The sequence below is a fragment of the Phyllobates terribilis genome, unplaced genomic scaffold (genome assembly GCF_046119375.1).
Source record: "Phyllobates terribilis strain yellow unplaced genomic scaffold, ASM4611937v1 Scaffold_13__5_contigs__length_258822181, whole genome shotgun sequence".
Classification (NCBI taxonomy): domain Eukaryota; kingdom Metazoa; phylum Chordata; class Amphibia; order Anura; family Dendrobatidae; genus Phyllobates; species Phyllobates terribilis.
In genome coordinates, this window is record NW_027362773.1 from 17,087,815 (window position 1) to 17,104,203 (window position 16,389).

A 16,389-nucleotide genomic window follows, 5' to 3' on the forward strand; every position below is an offset into this window, starting at 1 on the left:
AAAAATTCAGAAAATTGGCTGAAAACGACTAAATATGAAGGACTCATCGGGCGAATCGCTCTGGAACTGAAATTGGAACGCTCACTGACATTTCCCCTATCTGAAAGTCTGATAAACGTCGGAAAAATGACTAAGCCTAAAAAAAATTTTTTTTAAACTTTTTTCAATTTTACCCCCGTGGGATATATGTTCTACCCACACACATTTGGAACTCTCCTGGGGTCCCTTCACACATATTATTCCCTCATTTAGTGGATATTTTCACAAAAAAGTGAAATTTTCAAAAATTCAGAAAATTGACTGAAAACGACTAAATATGAAGGACTTATCGGGCGAATCGCTCTGGAACTGAAATTGGAACACTCACTGACATTTCCCCTATCTGAAAGTCTGATAAACGCCGGAAAAATGACTAAGTCTAAAAAAAATTTTTTTCAACTTTTTTCAATTTTACCCCCGTGGGATATATATTCTACCCACTCACATTTGGAACTCTCCTGGGGTACCCTCACACATATTATTCCCTCATTTAGTGGATATTTTCACAAAAAAGTGAAATTTTCCAATATTCAGAAAATTGGCTGAAAACGACTAAATATGAAGGACTCATCGGGCGAATCGCTCTGGAACTGAAATCGGAACGCTCACTGACATTTCCCCTATCTGAAAGTCTGATAAAGGCCGGAAAAATGACTAAGTCTAAAAAAAATTTTTTTTCAACTTTTTTCAATTTTACCCCCGTGGGATATATATTCTACCCACACACATTTGGAACTCTCCTGGGGTACCTTCACACATATTATTCCCTCATTTAGTGGATATTTTCACAAAAAAGTGAAATTTTCAAAAATTCAGAAAATTGGCTGAAAACTACTAAATATGAAGGACTCATCGGGCGAATTGCTCTGGAACTGAAATTGGAACGCTCACTGACATTTCCCCTATCTGAAAGTCTGATAAACGCCGAAAAAATGACTAAGTTCAAAAAAAAAATTTTTCACCTTTTTTCAATTTTACCCCCGTGGGATATATATTCTACCCACACACATTTGGAACTCTCCTGGGGTACCCTCACACATATTATTCCCTCATTTAGTGGATATTTTCACAAAAAAGTGAAATTTTCAAATATTCAGAAAATTGGCTGAAAACGACTAAATATGAAGGACTCATCGGGCGAATCGCTCTGGAACTGAAATCGGAACGCTCACTGACATTTGCCCTAATTGAAAGTCTGATAAACGCCGGAAAAATGACTAAGTCCAAAAAAAATTTTTTTAAAACTTTTTTCAATTTTACCCCCGTGGGATATATATTCTACCCACACACATTTGGAACTCTCCTGGGGTACCTTCACACATATTATTCCCTCATTTAGTGGATATTTTCACAAAAAAGTGAAATTTTCAAAAATTCTGAAAATTGGCTGAAAACGACTAAACATGAAGGACTCATCGGGCGAATCGCTCTGGAACTTAAATTGGAATGCTCACTGACATTTCCCCTATCTGAAAGTCTGATAAACGCCGGAAAAATGACTAAGTCTAAAAAAAATTTTTTTTAAACTTTTTTCAATTTTACCCCCGTGGGATATATATTCTACCCACACACATTTGGAACTCTCCTGGGGTGCCCTCATACATATTATTCCCTCATTTAGTGGATATTTTCACAAAAAAGTGAAATTTTCAAAAATTCTGAAAATTGGCTGAAAACGACTAAATATGAAGGACTCATCGGGCGAATCGCTCTGGAACTGAAATTGGAACGCTCACTGACATTTCCCCTATCTGAAAGTCTGATAAACGCCGGAAAAATGACTAAGCCTAAAAAAAATTTTTTTAAAACTTTTTTCAATTTTACCCCCGTGGGATATATATTCTACCCACACACATTTGGAACTCTCCTGGGGTACCCTCACACATATTATTCCCTCATTTAGTGGATATTTTCACAAAAAAGTGAAATTTTCAAAAATTCTGAAAATTGGCTGAAAACGACTAAATATGAAGGACTCATCGGGCGAATCGCTCTGGAACTGAAATCGGAACGCTCACTGACATTTCCCCTATCTGAAAGTCTGATAAACGCTGAAAAAATGACTAAGTCCAAAAAAAAAATTTTTCTCCTTTTTTCAATTTTACCCCCGTGGGATATATATTCTACCCACACACATTTAGAATTCTCCTGGGGTACCCTCACACATATTATTCCCTCATTTAGTGGATATTTTCACAAAAAAGTGAAATTTTCAAAAATTCAGAAAATTGGCTGAAAACGACTAAATATGAAGGACTCATCAGGCGAATCGCTCTGGAACTGAAATTGGAACGCTCACTGACATTTCCCCTATCTGAAAGTCTGATAAACGCCGGAAAAATGACTAAGTCTAAAAAAAATTTTTTTTAAACTTTTTTCAATTTTACCCCCGTGAGATATATATTCTGCCCACACACATTTGGAACTCTCCTGGGGTACCCTCACACATATTATTCCCTCATTTAGTGGATATTTTCACAAAAAAGTGAAATTTTCAAATATTCAGAAAATTGGCTGAAAACGACTAAATATGAAGGACACATCGGGCGAATCGCTCTGGAACTGAAATTGGATTGCTCACTGACATTTCCCCTATCTGAAAGTCTGATAAACGCCGGAAAAATTACTAAGTCTAAAAAAAAATTGTTTAAACCTTATTTCAATTTTACCCCCGTGGGATATATATTCTACCCACACACATTTGGAAATCTCCTGAGGTACCCTCACACATATTATTCCCTCATTTAGTGGATATTTTCACAAAATAGTGAAATTTTCAAATATTCAGAAAATTGGCTGAAAACGACTAAATATGAAGGACTCATCGGGCGAATCGCTCTGGAAGTGAAATCGGAACGCTCACTGACATTTGCCCTAATTGAAAGTCTGATTAACGCCGGAAAAATGACTAAGTCTAAAAAAAATTTTTTTTAAACTTTTTTCAATTTTACCCCCGTGGGATATATATTCTACCCACTCACATTTGGAACTCTCCTGGGGTACCCTCACACATATTATTCCCTCATTTAGTGGATATTTTTACAAAAAAGTGAAATTTTCAAAAATTCTGAAAATTGGCTGAAAACGACTAAATATGAAGGACTCATTGGGTGAATCGCTCTGGAACTGAAATCGGAACGCTCACTGACATTTCCCCTATCTGAAAGTCTGATAAACGCCGTGAAAATGACTAAGTCCAAAAAAATTTTTTTAAAACTTTTTTCAATTTTACCCCTGTGGGATATATATTCTACCCACACACATTTGGAACTCTCCTGGGGTACCCTCACACATATTATTCCCTCATTTAGTGGATATTTTCACAAAAAAGTGAAATTTTCAAAATTCTGAAAATTGGCTGAAAACGACTAAATATGAAGGACTCATCGGGCGAATCGCTCTGGAACTGAAATCGGAATGCTCACTGACATTTCCCCTATCTGAAAGTCTGATAAACGCCGGAAAAATGACTAAGTCCAAAAAAATTTTTTTTCAACTTTTTTCAATTTTACCCCCGTGGGATATATATTCTACCCACACACATTTGGAACACTCCTGGCGTACCGTCACACATATTATTCCCTCATTTAGTGGATATTTTCACAAAAAAGTGAAATTTTCAAAAATTCAGAAAATTGGCTGAAAACGACTAAATATGAAGGACTTATCAGGCGAATCGCTCTGGAACTGAAATCGGAACACTCACTGACATTTCCCCTATCTGAAAGTCTGATAAAAGCCGGAAAAATGGCTAAATCTAAAAAAAAATTTTTTAAACTTTTTTCAATTTTAACCCCGTGGGATATATTTTCTACGCACACACATTTGGAACTCTCCTGGGGTACCCTCACACATATTATTCCCTCATTTAGTGGATACTTTCACAAAAAAGTGAAATTTTCAAAATTCTGAAAATTGGCTGAAAACGACTAAATATGAAGGACTCATCGGGCGAATTGCTCTGTAACTGAAATTGGAACGCTCACTGACATTTCCCCTATCTGAAAGTCTGATAAACACTGGAAAAATGACTAAGTCTAAAAAAATTTTTTTAAACTTTTTTCAATTTTACCCCCGTGGGATATATATTCTACCCACACACATTTGGAACTCTCCTGGGGTACCCTCACACATATTATTCCCTCATTTAGTGGATATTTTCACAAAAAAGTGAAATTTTCAAATATTCAGAAAATTGGATGAAAACGACTAAATATTAAGGACTCATTGGGCGAATCGCTCTGGAACTGAAATCGGAACGCTCACTGACATTTCCCCTATCTGAAAGTCTGATAAACGCCGGAAAAATGACTAAGTCCAAAAAAATTTTTTTTCAACTTTTTTCAATTTTACCCCCGTGGGATATATATTCTACCCACACACATTTGGAACACTCCTGGGGTACCGTCACACATATTATTCCCTCATTTAGTGGATATTTTCACAAAAAAGTGAAATTTTCAAAAATTCAGAAAATTGGCTGAAAGCGACTAAATATGAAGGACTCATCAGGCGAATCGCTCTGGAACTGAAATCGGAACGCTCACTGACATTTCCCCTATCTGAAAGTCTGATAAAAGCCGGAAAAATGGCTAAATCTAAAAAAAATTTTTTTAAACTTTTTTCAATTTTACCCCCTTGGGATATATATTCTACCCACACACATTTGGAACTCTCCTGGGGTACCCTCACACATATTATTCCCTCATTTAGTGGATATTTTCACAAAAATGTGAAATTTTCAAAAATTCTGAAAATTGGCTGAAAACGACTAAATATGAAGGACTCATCGGGCAAATCGCTCTGGAAGTGAAATCGGAACGCTCACAGACATTTCCCTATCTGAAAGTCTGATATACGCCGGAAAAATGACTAAGTCCAAAAAAATTTTTTTTCAACTTTTTTCAATTTTGTTCCTGTGGGATACATATTCTACCCACACACATTTGGAACTCTCCTGGGGTACCCTCACACATATTATTCCCTCATTTAGTGGATATTTTCACAAAAAAGTGAAATTTTCAAAATTCTGAAAATTGGCTGAAAACGACTAAATATGAAGGACTCATCGGGCGAATTGCTCTGGAACTGAAATTGGAACGCTCACTGACATTTCCCCTATCTGAAAGTCTGATAAACGCTGAAAAAATGACTAAGTCCAAAAAAATTTTTTTTCTCCTTTTTTCAATTTTACCCCCGTGGGATATATATTCTACCCACACACATTTGGAACTCTCCTGGGGTACCCTCACACATATTATTCCCTCATTTAGTGGATATTTTCACAAAAAAGTGAAATTTTCAAAAATTCAGAAAATTGGCTGAAAACGACTAAATATGAAGGACTCATCGGGCGAATCGCTCTGGAACTGAAATCGGAACGCTCACTGACATTTCCCTATCTGAAAGTCTGATAAACGCCGGAAAAATGACTAAGTCCAAAAAAATTTTTTTTTAACTTTTTTCAATTTTACCCCTGTGGGATATATATTCTACCCACACACATTTGGAACTCTCCTGGGGTACCCTCACACATATTATTCCCTCATTTAGTGGATATTTTCACAAAAAAGTGAAATTTTCAAAATTCTGAAAATTGGCTGAAAACGACTAAATATGAAGGACACATCGGGCGAATTGCTCTGGAACTGAAATTGGAACGCTCACTGACATTTCCCCTATCTGAAAGTCTGAAAAACGCTGAAAAAATGACTAAGTCCAAAAAAAAAATTTTTCTCCTTTTTTCAATTTTACCCCCGTGGGATATATATTCTACCCACACACATTTGGAACTCTCCTGGGGTACCCTCACACATATTATTCCCTCATTTAGTGGATATTTTCACAAAAAAGTGAAATTTTCAAAATTCTGAAAATTGGCTGAAAACGTCTAAATATGAAGGACTCATCGGGCGAATTGCTCTGGAACTGAAATTGGAACGCTCACTGACATTTTCCCTATCTGAAAGTCTGATAAACGCCGGAAATAGTGACTAAGTCCAAAAAAAAAATTTTTCTCCTTTTTTCAATTTTACCCCTGTGGGATATATATTCTACCCACACACATTTGGAACTCTCCTGGGGTACCCTCACACATATTATTCCCTCATTTAGTGGATATTTTCACAAAAAAGTGAAATTTTCAAATATTCAGAAAATTGGCTGAAAACGACTAAATATGAAGGACTCATCGGGCGAATCGCTCTGGAACTGAAATCGGAACGCTCACTGACATTTCCCCTATCTGAAAGTCTGATAAACGCCGGAAAAATGACTAAGTCTAAAAAAAATTTTTTTTCAACTTTTTTCAATTTTACCCCAGTGGGATATATATTCTACCCACACACATTTGGAACTCTCCTGGGGTACCATCACACATATTATTCCCTCATTTAGTGGATATTTTCACAAAAAAGTGAAATTTTCAAAATTCTGAAAATTGGCTGAAAACGACTAAATATGAAGGACACATCTGGCGAATTGCTCTGGAACTGAAATTGGAGCGCTCACTGACATTTCCCCTATCTGAAAGTCTGATAAACGCTGAAAAAATGACTAAGTCCAAAAAAAAATTTTTTCTCCTTTTTTCAATTTTACCCCCGTGGGATATATATTCTACCCACACACATTTGGAACTCTCCTGGGGTACCCTCACACATATTATTCCCTCATTTAGTGGATATTTTCACAAAAAAGTGAAATTTTCAAAACTCTGAAAATTGGCTGAAAACGTCTAAATATGAAGGACTCATCGGGCGAATTGCTCTGGAACTGAAATTGGAACGCTCACTGACATTTCCCCTATCTGAAAGTCTGATAAACGCCGGAAATAGTGACTAAGTCCAAAAAAAAAATTTTTCTCCTTTTTTCAATTTTACCCCTGTGGGATATATATTCTACCCACACACATTTGGAACTCTCCTGGGGTACCCTCACACATATTATTCCCTCATTTAGTGGATATTTTCACAAAAAAGTGAAATTTTCAAATATTCAGAAAATTGGCTGAAAACGACTAAATATGAAGGACTCATCGGGCGAATTGCTCTGGAACTGAAATCGGAACGCTCACTGACATTTCCCCTATCTGAAAGTCTGATAAACGCCGGAAAAATGACTAAGTCTAAAAAAAAATTTTTTTCAACTTTTTTCAATTTTACCCCCGTGGGATATATATTCTACCCACACACATTTGGAACTCTCCTGGGGTACCATCACACATATTATTCCTTCATTTAGTGGATATTTTCACAAAAAAGTGAAATTTTCAAAAATTCAGAAAATTGGCTGAAAACGACTAAATATGAAGGACTCATCGGGCGAATTGCTCTGGAACTGAAATTGGAACGCTCACTGACATTTCCCCTATCTGAAAGTCTGATAAACGCCGGAAAAATGACTAAGTCTAAAAAAATTTTTTTTTAACTTTTTTCAATTTTACCCCCATGGGATATATATTCTACCCACACACATTTGGAACTTTCCTGGGGTACCCTCACACATATTATTCCCTCATTTAGTGGATATTTTCACAAAAAAGTGAAATTTTCAAAAATACAGAAAATTGGCTGAAAACGACTAAATATGAAGGACTCATCGGGCAAATCACTCTGGAACTGAAATTGGAATGCTCACTGACATTTCCCCTATCTGAAAGTCTGATAAAAGCCGGAAAAATGACTAAGTCTAAAAAAATTTTTTTAAAACTTTTTTCAATTTTACCCCCGTGGGATATATATTCTACCCACACACATTTGGAACTCTCCTGGCATACCCTCACACATATTATTCCCTCATTTAGTGGATATTTTCAGAAAAAAGTGAAATTTTCAAATATTCAGAAAATTGGCTGAAAACGACTGAATATGAAGGACTCATCGGGCAAATCGCTCTGGAAGTGAAATCGGAACGCTCACTGACATTTGCCCTAATTGAAAGTCTGATTAACGCCTGAAAAATGACTAAGTCCAAAAAAAATTTTTTTTAAACTTTTTTCAATTTTACCCCCGTGGGATATATATTCTACCCACACACATTTGGAACTCTCCTGGGGTACCCTCACACATATTATTCCCTCATTTAGTGGATATTTTCACAAAAAAGTGAAATTTTCAAAAATTCTGAAAATTGGCTTAAAACGTCTAAATATGAAGGACTCATCGGGCGAATCGCTCTGGAATTGAAATCGGAACGCTCACTGACATTTCCCCTATCTGAAAGTCTGATAAACGCCGGAAAAATGACGAAGTCCAAAAAAAATTTTTTTTAAACTTTTTTCAATTTTACCCCCGTGGGATATATATTCTACCCACACACATTTGGAACTCTCCTGGGGTACCCTCACACATATTATTCCCTCATTTAGTGGATATTTTCACAAAAAAGTGAAATTTTCAAAATTCTGAAAATTGGCTGAAAACGACTGAATATGAAGGACTCATCGGGCGAATTGCTCTGGAACTGAAATTGGAACGCTCAATGACATTTCCCCTATCTGAAAGTGTGATAAACGCTGAAAAAATGACTAAGTCAAAAAAAAATTTTTTTTAAACTTTTTTCAATTTTACCCCCGTGGGATATATATTCTACCCACACACATTTGGAACTCTCCTGGCGTACCCTCACACATATTATTCCCTCATTTAGTGGATATTTTCACAAAAAAGTGAAATTTTCAAAAATTCAGAAAATTGGCTGAAAACGACTAAATATGAAGGACTCATCGGGCGAATCGCTCTGGAACTGAAATTGGAACGCTCACTGACATTTCCCCTATCTGAAAGTCTGATAAACGCCGGAAAAATGACTAAGCCTAAAAAAAATTTTTTTTAAACTTTTTTCAATTTTACCCCCGTGGGATATATATTCTACCCACACACATTTGGAACTCTCCTGGGGTACCCTCACACATATTATTCCCTCATTTAGTGGATATTTTCACAAAAAAGTGAAATTTTCAAAAATTCAGAAAATTGGCTGAAAACGACTAAATATGAAGGACTCATCGGGCGAATCGCTCTGGAACTAAAATTGGAACGCTCACTGACATTTGCCCTAATTGAAAGTCTGATTAACGCCGGAAAAATGACTAAGTCCAAAAAAAAATTTTTTTAAACTTTTTTAAATTTTACCCCCGTGGGATATATATTCTACCCACACACATTTGGAACTCTCCTGGGGTACCCTCACACAAATTATTCCCTCATTTAGTGGATATTTTCACAAAAAAGTGAAATTTTCAAAAATTCAGAAAACTGGCTGAAAACGACTAAATATGAAGGACTCATCGGGCGAATCGCTCTGGAACTGAAATTGGAACGCTCACTGACATTTCCCCTATCTGAAAGTCTGATAAACGCCGGAAAAATGACTAAGCCTAAAAAAAATTTTTTTTAAACTTTTTTCAATTTTACCCCCGTGGGATATATATTCTACCCACACACATTTGGAACTCTCCTGGGGTACCCTCACACAAATTATTCCCTCATTTAGTGGATATTTTCACAAAAAAGTGAAATTTTCAAAAATTCAGAAAACTGGCTGAAAACGACTAAATATGAAGGACTCATCGGGCGAATCGCTCTGGAACTGAAATTGGAACGCTCACTGACATTTCCCCTATCTGAAAGTCTGATAAACGCCGGAAAAATGACTAAGTCTAAAAAAAATTTTTTTTAAACTTTTTTCAATTTTACCCCCGTGGGATATATATTCTACCCACACACATTTGGAACTCTCCTGGCGTACCCTCACACATATTATTCCCTCATTTAGTGGATATTTTCACAAAAAAGTGAAATTTTCAAAAATTCAGAAAATTGGCTGAAAACGACTAAATATGAAGGACTCATTGGGCGAATCGCTCTGGAACTGAAATCGGAACGCTCACTGACATTTCCCCTATCTGAAAGTCTGATAAACACTGAAAAAATGACTAAGTCTAAAAAAAAATTTTTTAAAACTTTTTTCAATTTTACCCCCGTGGGATATATATTCTACCCACACAGATTTGGAACTCTCTTGGGGTTCCCTCACACATATTATTCCCTCATTTAGTGGATATTTTCACAAAAAAGTGAAATTTTCAAATATTCAGAAAATTGGCTGAAAACGACTAAATATGAAGGACTCATCGGGCGAATCGCTCTGGAAGTGAAATCGGAACGCTCACTGACATTTGCCCTAATTGAAAGTCTGATTAACGCCGGAAAAATGACTAAGTCTAAAAAAAATTTTTTTTTAGCTTTTTTCAATTTTACCCCCGTGGGATATATATTCTACCCACACACATTTGGAACTCTCCTGGGGTACCTTCACACATATTATTCCCTCATTTAGTGGATATTTTCACAAAAAAGTGAAATTTTCAAAAGTTCAGAAAATTGGCTGAAAACGACTAAATATGATGGAGTCATCGGGCGAATTGCTCTGGAACTGAAATTGGAACGCTCACTGACATTTCCCCTATCTGAAAGTCTGATAAACGCTGAAAAAATGACTAAGTCCAAAAAAAATTTTTTTCTCCTTTTTTCAATTTTACCCCCGTGGGATATATATTCTACCGACACACATTTGGAACTCTCCTGGGGTACCCTCACACATATTATTTCCTCATTTAGTGGATATTTTCACAAAAAAAGTGAAATTTTGAAAATTCTGAAAATTGGCTGAAAGCGACTAAATATGAAGGACTCATTGGGCGAATCGCTCTGGAACTGAAATCGGAACGCTCACTGACATTTCCCCTATCTGAAAGTCTGATAAACGCTGAAAAAATGACTAAGTCTAAAAAAATTTTTTTTAAAACTTTTTTCAATTTTACCCCCGTGGGATATATATTCTACCCACACACATTTGGAACTCTCCTGGGGTACCCTCACACATATTATTCCCTCATTTAGTGGATATTTTCACAAAAAAGTGAAATTTTCAAATATTCAGAAAATTGGCTGAAAACGACTAAATATGAAGGACTCATCGGGCGAATCGCTCTGGAACTGAAATCGGAACGCTCACTGACATTTCCCCTATCTGAAAGTCTGATAAACGCTGAAAAAATGACTAAGTCCAAAAAAAAATTTTTTCTCCTTTTTTCAATTTTACCCCCGTGGGATATATATTCTACCCACACACATTTGGAACTCTCCTGGGGCACCCTCACACATATTATTTCCTCATTTAGTGGATATTTTCACAAAAAAGTGAAATTTTCAAAAATTCAGAAAATTGGCTGAAAACGACTAAATATGAAGGACTCATCGGGCGAATCGCTCTGGAACTGAAATTGGAACGCTCACTGACATTTCCCCTATCTGAAAGTCTGATAAACGCCGGAAAAATGACTAAGTCTAAAAAAAATTTTTTTTAAACTTTTTTCAATTTTACCCCCATGGGATATATATTCTACCCACACACATTTGGAACTCTCCTGGGGTACCCTCACACATATTATTCCCTCATTTAGTGGATATTTTCACAAAAAAGTGAAATTTTCAAATATTCAGAAAATTGGCTGAAAACGACTAAATATGAAGGACTCATCGGGCGAATCGCTCTGGAACTGAAATCGGAACGCTCACTGACATTTCCCCTATCTGAAAGTCTGATAAACGCCTGAAAAATGACTAAGTCTAAAAAAATTTTTTTTTCAACTTTTTTCAATTTTACCCCCGTGGGATATATATTCTACCCACACACATTTGGAACTCTCCTGGGGTACCTTCACACATATTATTCCCTCATTTAGTGGATATTTTCGCAAAAAAGTGAAATTTTCAAAAATTCAGAAAATTGGCTGAAAACGACTAAATATGAAGGACTCATTGGGCGAATCGCTCTGGAACTGAAATTGGAACGCTCACTGACATTTCCCCTATCTGAAAGTCTGATAAACGCTGAAAAAATGACTAAGTCCAAAAAAAAATTTTTTCTCCTTTTTTCAATTTTACCCCCGTGGGATATATATTCTACCCAAACACATTTGGAACTCTCCTGGGGTACCCTCACACATATTATTTCCTCATTTAGTGGATATTTTCACAAAATGAAATTTTCAAAAATTCTGAAAATTGGCTGAAAACGACTAAATATGAAGGACTCAATCGGCGAATCGCTCTGGAACTGAAATCGGAACGCTCACTGACATTTCCGCTATCTGAAAGTCTGATAAATGCCGGAAAAATGACTAAGTCTAAAAAAAATTTTTTTTCAACTTTTTTCAATTTTACCCCCGTGGGATATATATTCTACCCACACACATTTGGAACTCTCTTGGGGTACCCTCACACATATTATTCCCTTATTTAGTGGATATTTTCACAAAAAAGTGAAATTTTCAAAAATTCAGAAAATTGGCTGAAAACGACTGAATATGAAGGACTCATCGGGCGAATTGCTCTGGAACTGAAATTGGAACGCTCAATGACATTTCCCCTATCTGAAAGTGTGATAAACGCTGAAAAAATGACTAAGTCAAAAAAAAATTTTTTTAAACTTTTTTCAATTTTACCCCCGTGGGATATATATTCTACCCACACACATTTGGAACTCTCCTGGGGTACCTTCACACATATTATTCCCTCATTTAGTGGATATTTTCGCAAAAAAGTGAAATTTTCAAAAATTCAGAAAATTGGCTGAAAACGACTAAATATGAAGGACTCATTGGGCGAATCGCTCTGGAACTGAAATTGGAACGCTCACTGACATTTCCCCTATCTGAAAGTCTGATAAACGCTGAAAAAATGACTAAGTCCAAAAAAAAATTTTTTCTCCTTTTTTCAATTTTACCCCCGTGGGATATATATTCTACCCACACACATTTGGAACTCTCCTGGCGTACCCTCACACATATTATTCCCTCATTTAGTGGATATTTTCACAAAAAAGTGAAATTTTCAAAAATTCAGAAAATTGGCTGAAAACGACTAAATATGAAGGACTCATCGGGCGAATCGCTCTGGAACTGAAATTGGAACGCTCACTGACATTTCCCCTATCTGAAAGTCTGATAAACGCCGGAAAAATGACTAAGCCTAAAAAAAATTTTTTTTAAACTTTTTTCAATTTTACCCCCGTGGGATATATATTCTACCCACACACATTTGGAACTCTCCTGGGGTACCCTCACACATATTATTCCCTCATTTAGTGGATATTTTCACAAAAAAGTGAAATTTTCAAAAATTCAGAAAATTGGCTGAAAACGACTAAATATGAAGGACTCATCGGGCGAATCGCTCTGGAACTGAAATTGGAACGCTCACTGACATTTGCCCTAATTGAAAGTCTGATTAACGCCGGAAAAATGACTAAGTCCAAAAAAAAATTTTTTTAAACTTTTTTAAATTTTACCCCCGTGGGATATATATTCTACCCACACACATTTGGAACTCTCCTGGGGTACCCTCACACAAATTATTCCCTCATTTAGTGGATATTTTCACAAAAAAGTGAAATTTTCAAAAATTCAGAAAACTGGCTGAAAACGACTAAATATGAAGGACTCATCGGGCGAATCGCTCTGGAACTGAAATTGGAACGCTCACTGACATTTCCCCTATCTGAAAGTCTGATAAACGCCGGAAAAATGACTAAGCCTAAAAAAAAATTTTTTTAAACTTTTTTCAATTTTACCCCCGTGGGATATATATTCTACCCACACACATTTGGAACTCTCCTGGGGTACCCTCACACAAATTATTCCCTCATTTAGTGGATATTTTCACAAAAAAGTGAAATTTTCAAAAGTTCAGAAAATTGGCTGAAAACGACTAAATATGAAGGAGTCATCGGGCGAATTGCTCTGGAACTGAAATTGGAACGCTCACTGACATTTCCCCTATCTGAAAGTCTGATAAACGCTGAAAAAATGACTAAGTCCAAAAAAAATTTTTTTCTCCTTTTTTCAATTTTACCCCCGTGGGATATATATTCTACCGACACACATTTGGAACTCTCCTGGGGTACCCTCACACATATTATTTCCTCATTTAGTGGATATTTTCACAAAAAAAGTGAAATTTTGAAAATTCTGAAAATTGGCTGAAAGCGACTAAATATGAAGGACTCATTGGGCGAATCGCTCTGGAACTGAAATCGGAACGCTCACTGACATTTCCCCTATCTGAAAGTCTGATAAACGCTGAAAAAATGACTAAGTCTAAAAAAATTTTTTTTAAAACTTTTTTCAATTTTACCCCCGTGGGATATATATTCTACCCACACACATTTGGAACTCTCCTGGGGTACCCTGACACATATTATTCCCTCATTTAGTGGATATTTTCACAAAAAAGTGAAATTTTCAAATATTCAGAAAATTGGCTGAAAACGACTAAATATGAAGGACTCATCGGGCGAATCGCTCTGGAACTGAAATCGGAACGCTCACTGACATTTCCCCTATCTGAAAGTCTGATAAACGCTGAAAAAATGACTAAGTCCAAAAAAAAATTTTTTCTCCTTTTTTCAATTTTACCCCCGTGGGATATATATTCTACCCACACACATTTGGAACTCTCCTGGGGTACCCTCACACATATTATTTCCTCATTTAGTGGATATTTTCACAAAAAAGTGAAATTTTCAAAAATTCAGAAAATTGGCTGAAAACGACTAAATATGAAGGACTCATCGGGCGAATCGCTCTGGAACTGAAATTGGAACGCTCACTGACATTTCCCCTATCTGAAAGTCTGATAAACGCCGGAAAAATGACTAAGTCTAAAAAAAATTTTTTTTAAACTTTTTTCAATTTTACCCCCATGGGATATATATTCTACCCACACACATTTGGAACTCTCCTGGGGTACCCTCACACATATTATTCCCTCATTTAGTGGATATTTTCACAAAAAAGTGAAATTTTCAAATATTCAGAAAATTGGCTGAAAACGACTAAATATGAAGGACTCATCGGGCGAATCGCTCTGGAACTGAAATCGGAACGCTCACTGACATTTCCCCTATCTGAAAGTCTGATAAACGCCTGAAAAATGACTAAGTCTAAAAAAAATTTTTTTTCAACTTTTTTCAATTTTACCCCCGTGGGATATATATTCTACCCACACACATTTGGAACTCTCCTGGGGTACCTTCACACATATTATTCCCTCATTTAGTGGATATTTTCGCAAAAAAGTGAAATTTTCAAAAATTCAGAAAATTGGCTGAAAACGACTAAATATGAAGGACTCATTGGGCGAATCGCTCTGGAACTGAAATTGGAACGCTCACTGACATTTCCCCTATCTGAAAGTCTGATAAACGCTGAAAAAATGACTAAGTCCAAAAAAAAATTTTTTCTCCTTTTTTCAATTTTACCCCCGTGGGATATATATTCTACCCACACACATTTGGAACTCTCCTGGGGTACCCTCACACATATTATTTCCTCATTTAGTGGATATTTTCACAAAAAAGTGAAATTTTCAAAAATTCAGAAAATTGGCTGAAAACGACTAAATATGAAGGACTCATCGGGCGAATCGCTCTGGAACTGAAATTGGAACGCTCACTGACATTTCCCCTATCTGAAAGTCTGATAAACGCCGGAAAAATGACTAAGTCTAAAAAAAATTTTTTTTTAACTTTTTTCAATTTTACCCCCGTGGGATATAGATTCTACCCACACACATTTGGAACTCTCCTGGGGTACCCTCACACATATTATTCCCTCATTTAGTGGATATTTTCACAAAATGAAATTTTCAAAAATTCTGAAAATTGGCTGAAAACGACTAAATATGAAGGACTCAATCGGCGAATCGCTCTGGAACTGAAATCGGAACGCTCACTGACATTTCCGCTATCTGAAAGTCTGATAAATGCCGGAAAAATGACTAAGTCTAAAAAAAATTTTTTTTCAACTTTTTTCAATTTTACCCCCGTGGGATATATATTCTACCCACACACATTTGGAACTCTCTTGGGGTACCCTCACACTTATTATTCCCTTATTTAGTGGATATTTTCACAAAAAAGTGAAATTTTCAAAAATTCAGAAAATTGGCTGAAAACGACTAAATATGAAGGACTCATCGGGCGAATCGCTCTGGAACTGAAATTGGAACACTCACTGACATTTCCCCTATCGGAAAGTCTGATAAACGCTGGAAAAATGACTAAGTCTAAAAAAATTTTTTTTTAAACTTTTTTCAATTTTACCCCCGTGAGATATATATTCTACCCACACACATTTGGAACACTCCTGGGGTACCGTCACACATATTATTCCCTCATTTAGTGGATATTTTCACAAAAAAGTGAAATTTTCAAAAATTCAGAAAATTGGCTGAAAACGACTAAATATGAAGGACTCATCAGGCGAATCGCTCTGGAACTGAAATC